Source organism: Eleutherodactylus coqui, chromosome 6 (assembly GCF_035609145.1).
Source record: "Eleutherodactylus coqui strain aEleCoq1 chromosome 6, aEleCoq1.hap1, whole genome shotgun sequence".
NCBI lineage: Eukaryota > Metazoa > Chordata > Amphibia > Anura > Eleutherodactylidae > Eleutherodactylus > Eleutherodactylus coqui.
Window position 1 is genome coordinate 227803419 of NC_089842.1, and position 16157 is coordinate 227819575.

Genomic DNA, 16157 nt, shown 5'->3' on the forward strand with positions numbered 1-16157 from the left:
TTGAAATCAATGGGGTGAAAACAGACCAGTTTTTCCGTTTTATATCAGTTTCTCTCCTTCAAAAACGGAGCAGAGACTTACTGTAGGGGTCTGGTCTGGGGTCTGTGAAGGGAGTCATATTCCCTAATGCCGATAGGGAGCAGGTCTTTAATAAATGGGCCGGTGTACAAATGTTGACGCTTAATACCTCATTGATCTCAAATACGACTCAATGTGACAACGGCGCACGTCTATAATGAGTTGTCAGTCGTCATCTGCCTCTCGTGAAGGAAACAGCACGGCTGGAAAAACGATCCATTAGTGAGGTTTGGATGGTTGGGATTTCCAGGAGTTCTTAAGGCGGCGGAAGTTCCTGAGGGACAAGAGAAAACGTTTGCAGGGCTTTGGTTAAGCAGGGGTTAAGCTCCTGTTTACTACACCTCATTGGCTGCAGCCGGCAGAGGTAGAATGCGCCTCCCGCTGCTCCAGCATAATAAAGGTTAAAGCCGTCTGTTCTTCCTAGCAGAACAGACCAAAGGATTTCCCCTGAGTGTGCCTGTGCAATATGTCACCTCGTATGCTGCCAAGACTTGTCCCCTCGCATTCAGTGGGCGCTGCGTTCCGGCGCCTTGTCCATGCTGGTACACAATGCGCCGCCTTTGTACCTCAGTGTTGGTCTGGCTACCAGAGCCAGGTGAGGAGATTGTGTCTTTATTAGCACTGGAATTATATTCATTCTCATTTACTGATGGGTCTGCGGGAGCCATAACTTTTTAGAACGCAAATTGATAGCATTTTCCGCACATCTATTATATCAGTCGCAGGTGACGACCACTCTCCAGAGTCATAGATAGGCCTCCCTTCATCTGTACTTGCCTTTTCCTAAATACACTGGCCAAGGCAGAGTGGCACTTACTCTTGCACCCGGGGCACATGCCTCACCAATCCCTCCTAGCTCCGCCCTGGAGTCGTCTCCGCTACAGCCCCACTTTACTAGTATCACTGAACAGTAGTGTCCTTTTAAGGTGCTTTGCTGCAGACTATAGTAATGTTTCTTTAATGCAAATCATAAGAGATAGCTCCACCCACATTACTACTGGATTAAAATACTCTGTTTATTGATGACCTCTTCATTAAAACTGAGGTAGTCACAGCTCCGCCCCTATTACTGGATGTGCATTTAAAGAGTAACTCTACAAGATTATATTACCCTGTTGATACTGATGCTATTGCTTCATCTATTCACAGTGACTACCACTCTTCATTAAAAGAGAGGTTGTCACAGCTCCGCCCCTATGACTGGATGTCCATTTAAAGGGCAACTCTACAAAATTATATTACTTTGATTTCAAGACCCCTGATACACACCCTGTTGATACTGATGATATTAATTCATCTATTCACGGTGACAACCACTCTCCTCTTTATTAAATGGGAGGTTGTCACAGCCCCGCCCCTATTACTGGATGTCCATTTAAAGGGCAACTCTACAAAATTATATTACTTTGATTTCAAGGCCCCTGATACACACCCTGTTGATAATGATGATAATTCTTCATCTATTCACGGTGACAACCACTCTCCTCTTTATTAAATGAGAGGTTGTCACAGCCCCGCCCCTATTACTGGATGTCCATTTAAAGGGTATCTCTACAAAATTATATTACTTTGATTTCAAGACCCCTGATACACACCCTGTTGATACTGATGGTATTGATTCATCTATTCACGGTGACAACCACTCTTCTCTTTATTAAAAGAGATGTTGTCGCAGCTCCGCCCCATTTCTGTATGTGCACTTAAAGGACAAGTCCACATTTTTCTATTAATTCAATTTCAATGCCCTGAAATATAACTTGGTTGATACCGATGATACATCTCCATTAATTCACAAAGACGACTATTGTCCTGCTCATAAAATTAAAGCAGAGGTGGTCACAAGCCCACCTCTATGCCCACATGTGTACTTAAAGAACAAATCCACATTTTTCTATGACTGTTTTTAAGGGCCTGAAATATACCATTGATACTGTTGATATTGCTTCACTAGTCACGGTCACGACTTTCCTGTTCATTAAAAAAGAGGCTGCATACCCCCCCCCCCCCCCCCCATTACTGGATGTGCATTTAAAGGGTAACTCTGCAAAATTATATTAATTTGATTTCAAGACCCCTGAAATACACCCTCTTTATACTGATGATATTGCTTCATATATTCATGGTGACAACCATTGTCATCTTTATTAAATGAGAGGTAGTCACAGCTCCGCCCCCTTTAAGTCCACATTTTTCTATTACTTTGATTTCAAGGCCCTGAAATATAACCTGGTTGATTTTGATGATGCATCTTAATTAATTCACAATGCTGACTACTGTCCTGCTTATAAATTTGAAATGAAGGTGATCCCAGCCCCACCTCAATTTCGATATATGTACTTGAAAGATAAGTCTGTATTTTCTATATTTTTTTCTAGTTTTGAGGGCCCTAAATATATGGTTGAGGGTGCATTCGGACGACCGTATATCGGCCGGGTATTCACGCCGGCCGATATACGGCGTCTCTCTCTGCAGGGGGAGGAGGCTGGAAGAGCCGGGAGCAGTGCTCTGAGCTCCTGCCCACTCTCTGCCTCCTCTCCACCCTCTCCTCCCCCCCTGCACTATTTTCAATGAGGAGAGGTGGGACAGGGGCGGAGCTAATTCCTGGAACTTAGCCCCGCCCCATCCCACCCCCTCTCATTGCAAATAGTGCAGAGGGGCGGAGAGGGGGTGGAGAGGAGGCGGAGAGGGGGCATGAGCTCACTGCTCCCAGCTCTTCCAGCCTCCTCCCCCTGCAGAGAGAGATGCCGTATATCGACCAGCGTGAATACCCGACCAATATATACGGTCTTCTGAATGCACCCTGATACTGTTGATATTGCTTCACAAGTCACGGTCACAACTTTCCTGTACATTAAAAGAGATGTTGTCACAGCCCCACCCCTATAGCTGGATGTACATTTAAAGGGTAACTCTACAAGATTATATTACTTTGATTTCAAGACGCCTGATACACACCCAGCTGATACTGACGATATTGGTTCATCTATTGATGGTGACAACCACTCTCCTCTTCACTAAAAGAGAGGTTGTCACAGCCCCACCCTCATTTCTGTATGTGCACTTAAGTGCATATATGGCAATAGGGGCGGGACTGTAAAAACCTGTTTTAATTAACAGGAGAGTGGTTATCATCACCATGACTAGGTAAAACAATATCATCTGTATCAACAGGGCATATTTCATGGCCTTAAAAATAAAAGTCATAGAAAAATCTGTACTTATCCTTTAATGTATATATGGCAATGGGGCGGGGCTGTGAACACCTCTTATTCACTTGTATGAGCGGGAGAGTAGTTGTCTCATCAAAAGGGTATATTTCAGGGCCTGGAAAACAAAGTAATAGAAATATGTGAACCTGTCATTTAAAGTAAAATAGAAGTTGTCACAGCCCCACCCCTATTACAATGTCTGTACTTAAAGGATAAGTCCACACTTCTCTACTACACTGGCTTCATGGACCTAAAATATACCCTACTGTTACTGATGATACGTTGTCATCTATTCATGATGACAGCAAGTCTCCTGCTCAAAGCAAAATAAAGGTAGTCATGGACCCGCCCCTATTATGACACTTAAAGGAAAAGTCCACATTTTTCTACTGCTTTGCTTTCAAGCGTCCCTAATAAAGGATCCACCAGATCACCAAAGCAGATGATAATTTGTCATTTCACACAACTTTTCCCAAAAAACACGCTATTCATTTTTCGGTTTCAGCCTGGAATAGATTTTATTTGTCAGGAATTGGGACTAGTGGAACCGATGTCCCCCATTTAGCGCTCACAGCTACCTGTACCTGTCTTTTCATTTTGTCAGAGGCCTGTAGCCAACATTTTAATCTGCCGTGAGAAGAAGTCCAGGTGTCTCCAGCTTCCATGTTGGCGAGCCTGGTGGTGGCTGCTTCTGTGTGTGAAGCAGAGCGACAGAAATGAATTCCGGGCTCTACGCTTCTAGCACTGGGTAATTGATGCGCATCTGATACAAAAACATCAATTAATTTTTTTGAGCGGTAGCGGTGCCTGGGTTGTCAGCTTTCCCAGGCTCCTGAATGGCACATTTCCTTGCTCCTAGGAAGATGGCGAAGGGTACAGTAGGAGTGGTCCACTAGAAGACAGGAGCACCACATGATGGGGCCAAGCCCTGATATAGCAATGGGCCTCAGCCACAAAAGAGGCCCGTAGACACTAGGATCCCTTCACACTGCGTATGCACAAAAATGCTTGCGTAGGCGCAGCACATTTGCACTGTAAACGCATTTTTGCTTGCGTTCTTGCACATCTTACTGTACTTTTTGCGCTCGCTGTGCAATTTCACATGGGCGTGGGTCCCAGTCGCACCCCGATTTAAGTGGCTATTTTGCCTAATTAGTTTCAGATGTGTTCTTTTTTTCCCGCAAAATTGTGCAGCGTATTGCGCCATCACGTGGATATTAAAGGGGTTGTCCCGCGATGACAAGTTAAGTTAAAGGGGTTGTCCCGCGGCAGCAAGTGGGTCTATACACTTCTGTATGGCCATATTAATGCACTTTGTAATGTACATTGTGCATTAATTATGAGCCATACAGAAGTTATAAAAAGTTTTATACTTACCTGCTCCGTTGCTAGCGTCCTCGTTCCCATGGAGCCGACTAATTTTCGCCCTCCGATGGCCAAATTAGCCGCGCTTGCGCAGTCCGGGTCTTCTGCAGTCTTCTATGGGGCCGCTCGTGCAGAATGCCGGCTCCGTGTAGCTCCGCCCCGTCACGTGCCGATTCCAGCCAATCAGGAGGCTGGAATCGGCAATGGACCGCACAGAAGCCCTGCGGTCCACGGAGACAGAGGATCCCGGCGGCCATCTTCAGCAGGTGAGTATGAAGACGCCGGACCGCCGGGATTCAGGTAAGCGCTGTGCGGGTTGTTTTTTTAACCCCTGCATCGGGGTTGTCTCGCGCCGAACGGGGGGGGGGGGGTTAAAAAAAAAAAAAACCCGTTTCGGCGTGGGACAACCCCTTTAAACACTTCTGTATGGCCATATTAATGCACTTTGTAATATACATCGTGCATTAAATATGAGCCATACAGAAGTTATATACTCACCTTCCCTGCCCTGGCGTCCCCGTCTCCATGGTGCCATCTAATTTCAGCGTCTAATCGCCCGATTAAACGCGCTTGCGCAGAAGGGTCTTCTCCCTTTTGGTCGGTCCGGGCACGAGCTGCGTTCTGGCTCCTCCCCCTTCTACGCGTCATCGCGTAGCTCCGCCCCATCACGTGTGCCGATTCCAGCCAATCAGGAGGCTGGAATTGGCAATGGACCGCACAGAGCCCACTGTGCACCATGGGAGAAGACCCGCGGTGCATTGTGGGTGAAGATCCCGGCGGCCATCTTGGAGGAAAAGAAGGAAGAAGTTGCAGAGAGGGGATTCGGGTAAGTAAAAATTTTTTTTTTAATTTCAACACATCCCTTGGGTTTGTCCTGCGCTGAACAGGGGGGCCTATGCAAAAAAAAAACAAAAAACGTTTCGGCGGGACAACCCCTTTAAGTGCGCATTTGAGCACCTTCCGTAGACTTCTATGGAGCACACAAAAATAGAGCATGCTGCGTTTTGTGCACTCAAAAACGAGTAATAGAAATTAACCCATAGAAGTCTATGGTGGGTGGGGGGGGGGCGAAAATGTGCGCATGTGTTCATGTGGGTATGCGCAAAACTCTGCTTATACCTGCGAACATCTCATTTGGTCTAATAACCATTTAAACCAGGGTGGGGTGATTCCCCCGCCCATGTGAACGTGCAGGGCCTGCGCAAATGCACACAGTATTTGTGCAGGTACATGTGCAAAATACACTCGCAAACGGCACAAAAACGTTGCGTTATTACGTGCGCTTTTTTGTGTGAAGCGATTCCATAATTTTGGACAGCGGGTCCAAGTAAAAAATTGCTCGTATGAATGAACGCATTGAAACAAATGCGTTAATTTTTCATGCAAGCTCTGTCCGTGTTGGATAGCACAAAACTCGCCAAGTTTAATGACATATAGAACAGTCCATCTCAGCGGAGAACCATAACTTTCCAATTCAGATGGCCGCTGTCAATATTCCCATTCCTCTGCTTCAGGAAAAGCTGGGTGACAACCAATATGGCCATCATCCCGACGCACGTGGATGTTGTCACTCACTTCACTTAGAAATGTGAAGGTCAAATCTCCCCATCTTACACAATCAGCCACTTGTCTACTGCTGTCAATCCCCTAACCCTTCAGGACCCTGGGAAAGCCCACCCATACCTCCTCTATAAAAGTTCTACACAACTTTAGACGGGTGCAGGCAGGGCAGCGGACCTCGGCAAGATGCTAAAACATGGACAGACGTGGAAGAAGAACAGAGTCCAGCTCACCCCTGAGGCCCTGGCATCTATCTCCATGTATCTGGCGCTGTCCATAATTCTTAAACGACCGTTCTGTCATCCTCTCCAGTCATATTACTGCCAGACTCCGAACCAGGGAGGGCTAAAGGAAAGCGAACCGTACAGGAATGTCAGTACTGCACTGTGCATGAGCAGTTCTATAGGACTTGTTACCTGCAGAATTGTGTTACCTGAAACTACATTTACATATCTATCTATCTATCTATCTATCTATTTATCTATCTATCTATCCAGAGGCATAACTTGAAGCACCTGGGCCCCAATGCAAAACCTGTAACAGGGCCCCCAACTATAATGCTTTATTCATAGTACTGGGCTCCCTATATGCAGAAGAGAGGCCTTATGGGCCCCCTAAGGCTCCTGGGACCGAGTGCAACAGCATCCCCTGCATCCTCTATAGTTACGCCCCTGTATCTATCTATCTATCTATCTCTTTCATATCTATCTACGCTATCTTTCTATCTATCTAATATCTATTTATCTCATTATCTATCTATCTGTCTCATGTCTGTCTTATCTATCTATCTATCTATCTCATATCTATCTATCTATCTATCTATCTATCTATCTATCTATCTATCTATCTATCTATCTCTTTCATATCTATCTATGCTGTCTGTCTATCTATCTAATATCCATCTAATATCTATTTATCTCATATCTATCTATCTACCTCATGTCTGTCTTATCTATCTCGTTCATATCCATCTACGCTATCTATCTATTTATCCATCTAATATCTATTTGTCTCTTTCATATCTATCTACTCTATCTTTCTATCTATATAATATCTATCTATCTATCTCATATCTATCTATATATCTCATATCTATCTTTCTATCTATATAATATCTATCTATCTATCTATCTATCTATCTCATATCCATCTAATATCTATCTATCTATCTCTTTCATATCTATCTACGCCATCTTTCTATCTACCTATCTATCTAATATCTATTTATCTCATATCTATCTATCTCATGTCTATCCTATCTATCTATCTATCTATCTATCTATCTATCTGATGTCTGTCTTATCTATCTATCTATCTATCTCATATCTATCTATCTATCTATCTATCTATCTATCTATCTATCTATCTATCTATCTGATGTCTGTCTTATCTATCTATCGCTTTCATATCTATCTATCTATCTATCTATCTCATATCTATCTATCTATCTATCTATCTATCTCATATCTATCTATCTATCTATCTCTTTCATATCTATCTACGCTATCTTTCTATCTATCTAATATCTATCTATTAGAGATGAGCGAGCATACTCGCTAAGGCAAACTACTCGAACAAACTTCTCCTCCCTGCTCACTCCCTGCTCACCGGTCTCCCCTCCGGCACCCGAATCTTTAGAGACGAGCGGGCAGGTACTCGCTCGAGTAGTTTGCCTTAGCGAGTATGCTCGCTCATCTCTACTATCTATCTCATGTCCATCTAATATCTATTTATCTCATATCTATCTATCTCATCTATCTATCTATCTCATATCTATCTATCTCATCTATCTATCTCATATCTATCTATCTCATCTATCTATCTATCTGTCTTTCTATCTCATATCTATCTCTTTCATATCTATCTACGCGATCTATCTATCCATCTATCTAATATCTATCTATCTATCTCTTTCATATCTATCTATGCTATCTTTCTATCTATCTAATATCTATCTATCTATCTTATATCTATCTAAAATCTATTTATCTCATAGCTATCTATCTATCTATCTATCTATCTCATATCTATCTATCTCATATCTATCTATCTCATGTCTATCCGATCTATCTATGCTATCTTTCTATCTATCTATCTATCTATCTATCTATCTATCTATCTATCTATCTAATATCTATTTATCTCATATCTATCTATCTCATTTCTATTCTATCTATCTATCTCATGTCTGTCTTATCTATCTATCTACGCTAAAAATCTATCTATCTCATCTCATATCTATCTTATATCTATTTATCTCATATCTATCTATCTATCTATCTATCTATCTATCTCATATCTATCGATCTATCTATCTATCTCATATCTATCTATCTATCTATCTATCTATCTCATATCTATCTTATATCTATTTATCTCATATCTATCTATCTATCTATCTATCTATCTATCTATCTATCTATCTATCTATCTATCTCATACCCATCTAGCTTGTATACAAGATGTGATACGGGCTGGCATGGAGGCTCTATTACCCTGTTGTACTGCCTCTAGCTTAGATACAAAATGTGATATGCGTGGACATTGAGACTTTGGCACCTTGTTGTACCATCTATAGTTTGGATCCAGGTTGACATGGATGTTTTAGTATCTTCATTAGTCATCTCAAGCTTGGACACAAGATGTGATATGGATGGGAATCGGGGCTCTAGTACCCTGTTGGGCTGCCTCTAGCTTGAATGCAAGATGTGATAGGGACAGTCATGGAGGCTCTAGTACCCTGTTGTTTTGCCTCCATCTTGGATACACAATGTGATATGGGCAAGGATGGAGGCTCTAATACCCTGTTGTACCCCCTCTATCTTGGATACACAATGTGATATGGGCAAGGATGGAGGCTCTAGTACCCTGTTGTACCACCTCTAGCTTGGATACAGTGTGATTCAGGAAGGCATGGAGGTCCCAGTACACTGTAATACAGCCTTTAGCTTGGATAGAAGATGTGATACAGATATAGATGCTCTAGTACCCTCTTGGGCCCTCTTGGGCTACCACAAGCTTGAATACAAGATGTGATATGGGCAGGCATGGAGGCTCTAGTACCCTGTTGTACTGCTTCTACCTTGGATATAAGATGTGATACGAGGGATATAAATGGTCTAGTACCCTATTTTACCACCTCTAGCTTTGATACAAGATGTGGTATGGGCAGGCATGGAGGCTCTAGCACCCTGTTGTACCACATTTTGCTTGGATACAAGATGCGATACAGGAGGCATAGATGCTTTATGTTAGATTGGGGTGCTGGAGTTTGTTGTTCTACAGGGTTCCAGGAGCACATCTGCACAGGTGAGGGTTAATTGAGCTGGCTGGGTGTGGTTGTACAGGTCAGCCAATCCCCTGGGTCTGGGTGTAAATATATACCCCAGCCCCTCTGTAATGAGAAAGCTGTATTTTCCTCAGTCCTCTCTGCTGTGTGAGTAGTGTCTGGTCAGCTTGCAGCTTGCTGTGTGAGTAGTGTTTGGTCAGCATGCAGCTTGCTGTGTGTGTAGTGTCCTGTGCTGCCTCTTTAGTGTCTTGCTAGAGTAGGGACTGCAAGACACGAGGAGCCTTGGCGGGGCCTTGCAGCTTAAAGGGGTTGTCCTGTGAAAGCAAGTGGGGTTAAGCACTTCTGTATGGCCATATTAATGCACTTTGTAATATACATTGTGCATTAAATATTGGCCATACAGAAGTTATACACTTACCCCCTCCGGTGTTGGCGTCCTCGTCTCCATGGTGCCAACCGAAGCCTTCTTCTCCCTCGATTAGACGCGCTTGCGCAGTCTCCCCTCTTCTGTCCGGCTCTGGCGTGCTTGCGCCGCAGAGGTCTTCTGCGCATGCGCAGAAGACCTGTGCGGCGCGAGCACGCCGGAGCGGCCCCATTCAACGGGACAGAAGAGCAGACTGCGCAAGCGCGTCTAATCGAGGGAGAAGAAGGCTTCGGTCGGCACCATGGAGACGGGGACGCCAACACCGGAGGGGGTAAGTGTATAACTTCTGTATGGCCAATATTTAATGCACGATGTATATTACAAAGTGCATTAATATGGCCATACAGAAGTGCTGAACCCCACTTGCTTTCACGGGACAACCCCTTTAAGTTCATTGGCCAATGTACGAAGTAATCCCTCGCTTCTATATTCAGCTTTACCATCTGCTTTAGTGTGCGAGGTTCTATGGTAAGTGAGTTTGTGCATTTAATGTGTCAGTTCCGCCTGATTGCGAGTGTCACCATTTCAGGGAGAGCAGGGCCGAGGTTCTAGCGTGGGGCTCCCTTTATTAAGGCGATCGCTCTGCTTGTAGGTAGGGCCACGTCATCTTCCCCGCAACACAGGGTCAGTTTCCCCTAACCTGTGTCTTCAGATCACATTCTTGTGGGCCCAGTGCTTAGTTGCCCACACGAACGTAATACTCTAGAACTCTGTTGTACTGTCTCTAGCTCGGATACAAGATGTAAATTGGGCAGGCATGGAGGTTGTAGTACCGTGTTGTTGCACCTCTAGCTTAAATACAAGATGTGATACTGGCGGGCATTGAGGCTTTAGTACCCTATTGTGCCATGTCTAGCTTTGATACAAGATGTAATTTAGGGGGCATGGAGGTTCTAGAACCCTATTTTACCGCCTCAAGCTTTGATACAAGATGTGGTTTGGGCAGGCATAGAGGCTCTAGCACCTGTTGTACCACCTCTTGCTTGGATTCAAAATGTGATACAGGAGGCATGGAGGTTCTAGTAATCTGTTTTACCACCTCTAGCTTTGATACAAGATGTGATACGGACAGGCATTGAGGCTCAAGTCCCCTATATTACCGTCTCTAGCTTTGATACAAGATGTGATACAGTGGACATGGAGGCTCTAGTACCCTGTTGTACCAGATCTAGCTTGGATACAAGATGTGATATGGAGGCTCTAGTACCCTGTTGTTGTACCTCTAGCTTGAATACAAGATGTGATACTGACGGGCATGGAGGCTTTAGTACCCTGTAGTACCACTTCTAGCTTTGATACAAGATGTGATACTGGCAGCATGGATATTCTAGTACCCTGTTATTTCACCTCTAGATTGGATACAAGATGTGGTTTGGACAGGCATAGAGGCTCTAGCACCCTGTTGTACCACCTCTCGCGTGGATACAAGATTTCATATGGGCAGACATGGAGGCTCTAGTATCCTGTTGTTCCGCCTCTATCTTGGATACAAGATGTAATACAGCGGCATGGATGCTCTAGTACCCTGTTGTACCGCCTCTAGCTTGAATAAAAGATGTGATATGGGGGCATGGAGGCTCTAGTACCCTGTTTTTGCACCTCTAGCTTTAATACAAGATGTGATATTGTCGGGCATGGAGGCTTTGGTACCCTGTTGTACCACCTCTAGCTTTTATACAAGATGTGATACAGGAGCCATGGAAGCTCTAGCACCCTGTTGTGCCACCTCTCGCTTGGATAAAGGATGTGATACAGGAAGGCATAGAGGCTCTAGTACCCTGTTGTACCACCTCTTGCTTGGATTCAAAATGTGATACAGACAGGCAAAGATGTGATACTGGCGGCATGGAGGCTCTAGTACCCTGTTTTACTGCCTATAGCTTTGATACAAGATGTGATACAGGAAGGCATGGAGGCTACAGTACCCTGTTTTACTGCCTATAGCTTTGATACAAGATGTGATACGTGCAGGCATGGAGGCTCTAGTACCCTGTTGTACCACCTCTTGCTTGGATTCAAAATGTGATACAGACAGGCAAAGATGTGATACTGGCGGCATGGAGGCTCTAGTACCCTGTTGTAATAATAATAATAATAAACTTTATTTGTATAGCGCCAACATATTCCGCAGCGCTTACACAGACAGGGGGGATACAGAAAGACAAAAGTACAAAAAATTACAGAACCACGGTTACAATCGTAATCAGTTGGTGGAAACAATAGGGGTGAGGGTCCTGCTCCAACGAGCTTACATACTACAAGTAATGGGGTGATACAGAAGGTAAAGGGGCTGGAGGTGTGCACAGTATCGCGTGATGGAGAGTGAGGGATGCTATATACAGACAACAGTCAGACATTTAGCTATGCGACGGCAGGATCAATATGACTACAGGAGCGGTTTATGATGGCTAGCAGGGATTGCAGTCGGTAGGTCAGGGAGCATGTTATCAGGCGGAGAACAGAGGGGTTTGTTTAGGGAATGCGGTATGCATCCCTGAAGAGGTGCGTCTTTAGCGCACGCCTGAAGTTCTGCGAGTCCTGGATTGCTCGGGTAGCCTTTGGTAGTGCATTCCAGAGGACTGGTGCTGCTCTGGAGAAGTCTTGGAGGCGGGAGTGAGAAGTTCGAATTAGAGGGGTGTGCAGTCTAGTTTCGTTTGCCGAGCGGAGAGCCCAGGCTGGGTGATGGATGGAGATGAGGGAAGCAATATAGGGGGGCGCTGCACTGTGGAGGGCTTTGTGGATTAAGTCAATAAGTTTAAATTGAATTCTATATTTAACGGGCAGCCAGTGCAGTGACCGGCACAGGGCAGAGGCGTCCGAGTAGCGGCTGGACAGGAAGATGAGCCTGGCTGCCGCATTCAGGATGGACTGGAGAGGGTAGAGTCTGGTGTAGGGGAGGCCGATCAGCAATGAGTTGCAATAGTCGAGCCGTGAGTGGATGAGGGCAACAATAAGCGTTTTCAGCGTGTCTATGGTGAGAAAAGAGCGGATTCTTGAGATGTTCTTGAGGTGCAGCTGACAGGTTCGGGCCACTGATTGGATGTAGGGGGTAAATGAGAGATCTGAGTCGAATATGACCCCAAGGCAGCGAGCATGTTGTTTGGGAGTTATGGTGGCGCCACACACTGAGATGGAGATGTCAGGATGAGGTCGGTTGGTGGAAGGAGGAAACACCAGTAAGTCAGTTTTAGAGAGATTTAGTTTTAGGTAGAGAGAGGACATCGTGTTAGAGACAGCAGACAGACAGTTGGTGATGTTTTGGAGGAAAGGTGCAGAGATGTCACGGGAAGAGGTGTATAGCTGGGTGTCATCAGCATAGAGGTGGTAATGGAGGCCAAAGCTCCTGATGGTTTGTCCAACAGGGGCTGTGTAGATAGAGAAAAGGAGGGGGCCAAGGACCGAGCCTTGGGGGACCCCAACAGCAAGGGGAAGAGAAGGAGAGGTAGAGCCAGCAAAGGAGACACTGAAAGAGCGGTCAGATAGGTAGGAGGAGAACCAGGAGAGAGCAGTGTCCTTTAGGCCGATGGAGTGAAGCATACTGATGAGGAGTTTGTGGTCAACAGTGTCAAATGCTGCGGAGAGGTCGAGGAGGATCAGTAGGGAGTAGTCACCCCTCGATTTGGCTGATAGTACCACTGTTGTACCACTTCTTGCTTGGATATTAGATTTGATATGGGTGGGCATGGAGTCTTTAGTATCCTGTTGTTCCACCTCTATCTTGGATACAAAATGTGATACAGGGGCATGGAAGCTCTAGTACCCAGTTGTACCGCCTCTAGCTTGAATAGAAAATGTGATATGGGGGGCATGGAGGCTGTAGTACCCTATTTTTGCACCTCTAGCTGGAATAGAAGATGTGATACTGTCAGGCATGGAGGCTTGGGTACCCTGTTGTTCCACATCTAGCTTTGATACAAGATGTGATACAGGGGGCATGGAGGTTCTATTACCCTTTTTTCCCCCTTTAGCTTGGATACAAGATGTGGTTTGGACAGGCATGGCGGCTCCAGCACCTTGTTGTACCACCTCTTGCTTGGATTCAAAATGTGATACAGACAGGCATAGAGGCTCTAGTACCCTGTTTTACCACCTCTCGCTTTGATACAAGATGTGATACGGGCAGGCATCGAGGCTCTATTACCCTGTTGTACCACCTCTACCTTGGATACAAGATGTGATATGAGTAGATATGGAGGCTCTAGTACTCTGTTGTACCGCCACTAGTTTGAATACAAGATGTCATACGGGTGGGCATGGAGGCTCTAGCATCCTGTTGTACCACCTCTCGCTTGGATACAAGATATGATATAGGTAGGCATGGAGGCTCTAGTACCCTGTTTTACCATCTCTCGCTTATATACAAGATTTCATATTGGCGGGCATGGAGGCTCTGTTGTACTGCCACTAGTTTGGATACAAGGTGTCATACAGGTGGGCATGGAGGCTCTAGCACTCTGTCGGGCTGCTTCTAGCTTGGATACAAGATTTTTTACGGGTGGGCAATGGGCCTCTATTACTCTGTTGGGCTGCCTCTAGCTTGGATACAAGGTGTGATACAGATGGGCATGGAGTCATACAGGTTCCGTATGGTAAACCGCAGCATATCGCTCCACATTTCGTGAGCTGTCATTGTCCCTCCTACTACTACTAGGGGTGACCAACTGTCATATGCAATGGCCCCCCAGACCATCACACCAGCAGGGGGCAGTATGCCGGTCAACAGCAAAGGCAGGATTGAGGCGCTCACCCCGAGGTCTCCAAACATGAACACAGCCGTCATCAGTGGTGGTCTGTTGGGGCTCAATCTAAACCTGTATTCATTGCTGAAAACAACCCAGTTCTACTCTGTAGCAGTCCAGTTGCGTCATTCACAACATCATTGCAAATGGTGGAGACAGTCGGTGTCAGAGGCCGTACATGTAATGGGTGCTAGGAGACCAAATGTCCTTCAGCCAACTGCCCAGACATGGTTCTGACAGACATAGGGGCAGGGGCGTAACTATAGAGGATGCAGGGGATGCCGTTGCACCCGGGCCCAGGAGCCTTAGGGGGCCCATAAGGCCTCTCTTCTCCATATAGGGAGCCCAGTACTATGAATAAAGCATTATAGTTGGGGGCCCTGTTACAAATTTTGCATTGGGGCCCAGGAGCTTCAAGTTACGCCTCTGCATACAGGCCTGTAAATATGGCGGACAATGAATCAGTCGGAGCTGCTCATGCTTGTCGGATGATCAGACGATCTTCTCTACTAGTGGTCTGTCGGGGGCATCCTGAGCCTGGTCACCTTATTTGCCTCACACATTCAGTGGTCCGAACACTTCCTAACAGTCTGGTCAGACGCTCCTTTCTACTGGTGGTCTGTTGGGGCGTTTTAAGCCCGGTCGCCTTATTTGCCCTCACAAATTTAGTGGTCCCAACATCTCCTAACAGTCCGGTCAGAACGGCCCCCAGTGGGGGACAATTCATCGATACGACCATCCAGCTTCTCACATCACCATAATGCGCCCTTCTCAGACTCTGGTAACGGGGTGACATCTCTTCTCTGCGTCGTAGAGGCTTCTAGTGGTCAACAAGCTCTACGCAAGCGGAATAAGAGGTCACTGCACACAAGGAGCCTCCGAGAGCCTATTATAGGCCAAGAGGGAATCACTTTAGGATCTCCGGTGACAAGATCGTTCATCTAATCACCACAACTCTCATCATTTACAGATCTGCCTGAGATGGAACTGCATGCTGAGTTTTACAGCAAAACAACAACTTTTTCCGGGGCGGATTGTGTAACGGCAGCAGTATGCAATCCTAAGCTCTCACTCACGACATGAAGGTTGCAGGTTCAGATAGCTGGCTCAAGGTTGACTCAGCCTTCCATCCTTCCAAGGTCGGTAAAATGAGTAAATAAATTACCTGAAACTGCTGCGGAATTAGTTGGCACTATACAAATATCAAGTCCCTTTCCCCCCCCATCCATCCATCCATCCATCCATCCATCTATCTATCTATCTATCTATCTATCTATCTATCTATCTATCTATCTATCTATCTATCTATCTATCCATCCATCCATCTATCCATCCATCTCTGTCTCTCTCCTCTCTTTTCTCTCACAACGCTGCATATCCTATTTTTGTGTGTTAACCCGTAAGCAATCGTCCATTATTTCCAAGGAATCTTCTAAAATATCGGATCACCCCCGCATGCCATGTTATTTGAATGCGAGCGTAATGTGATTTTA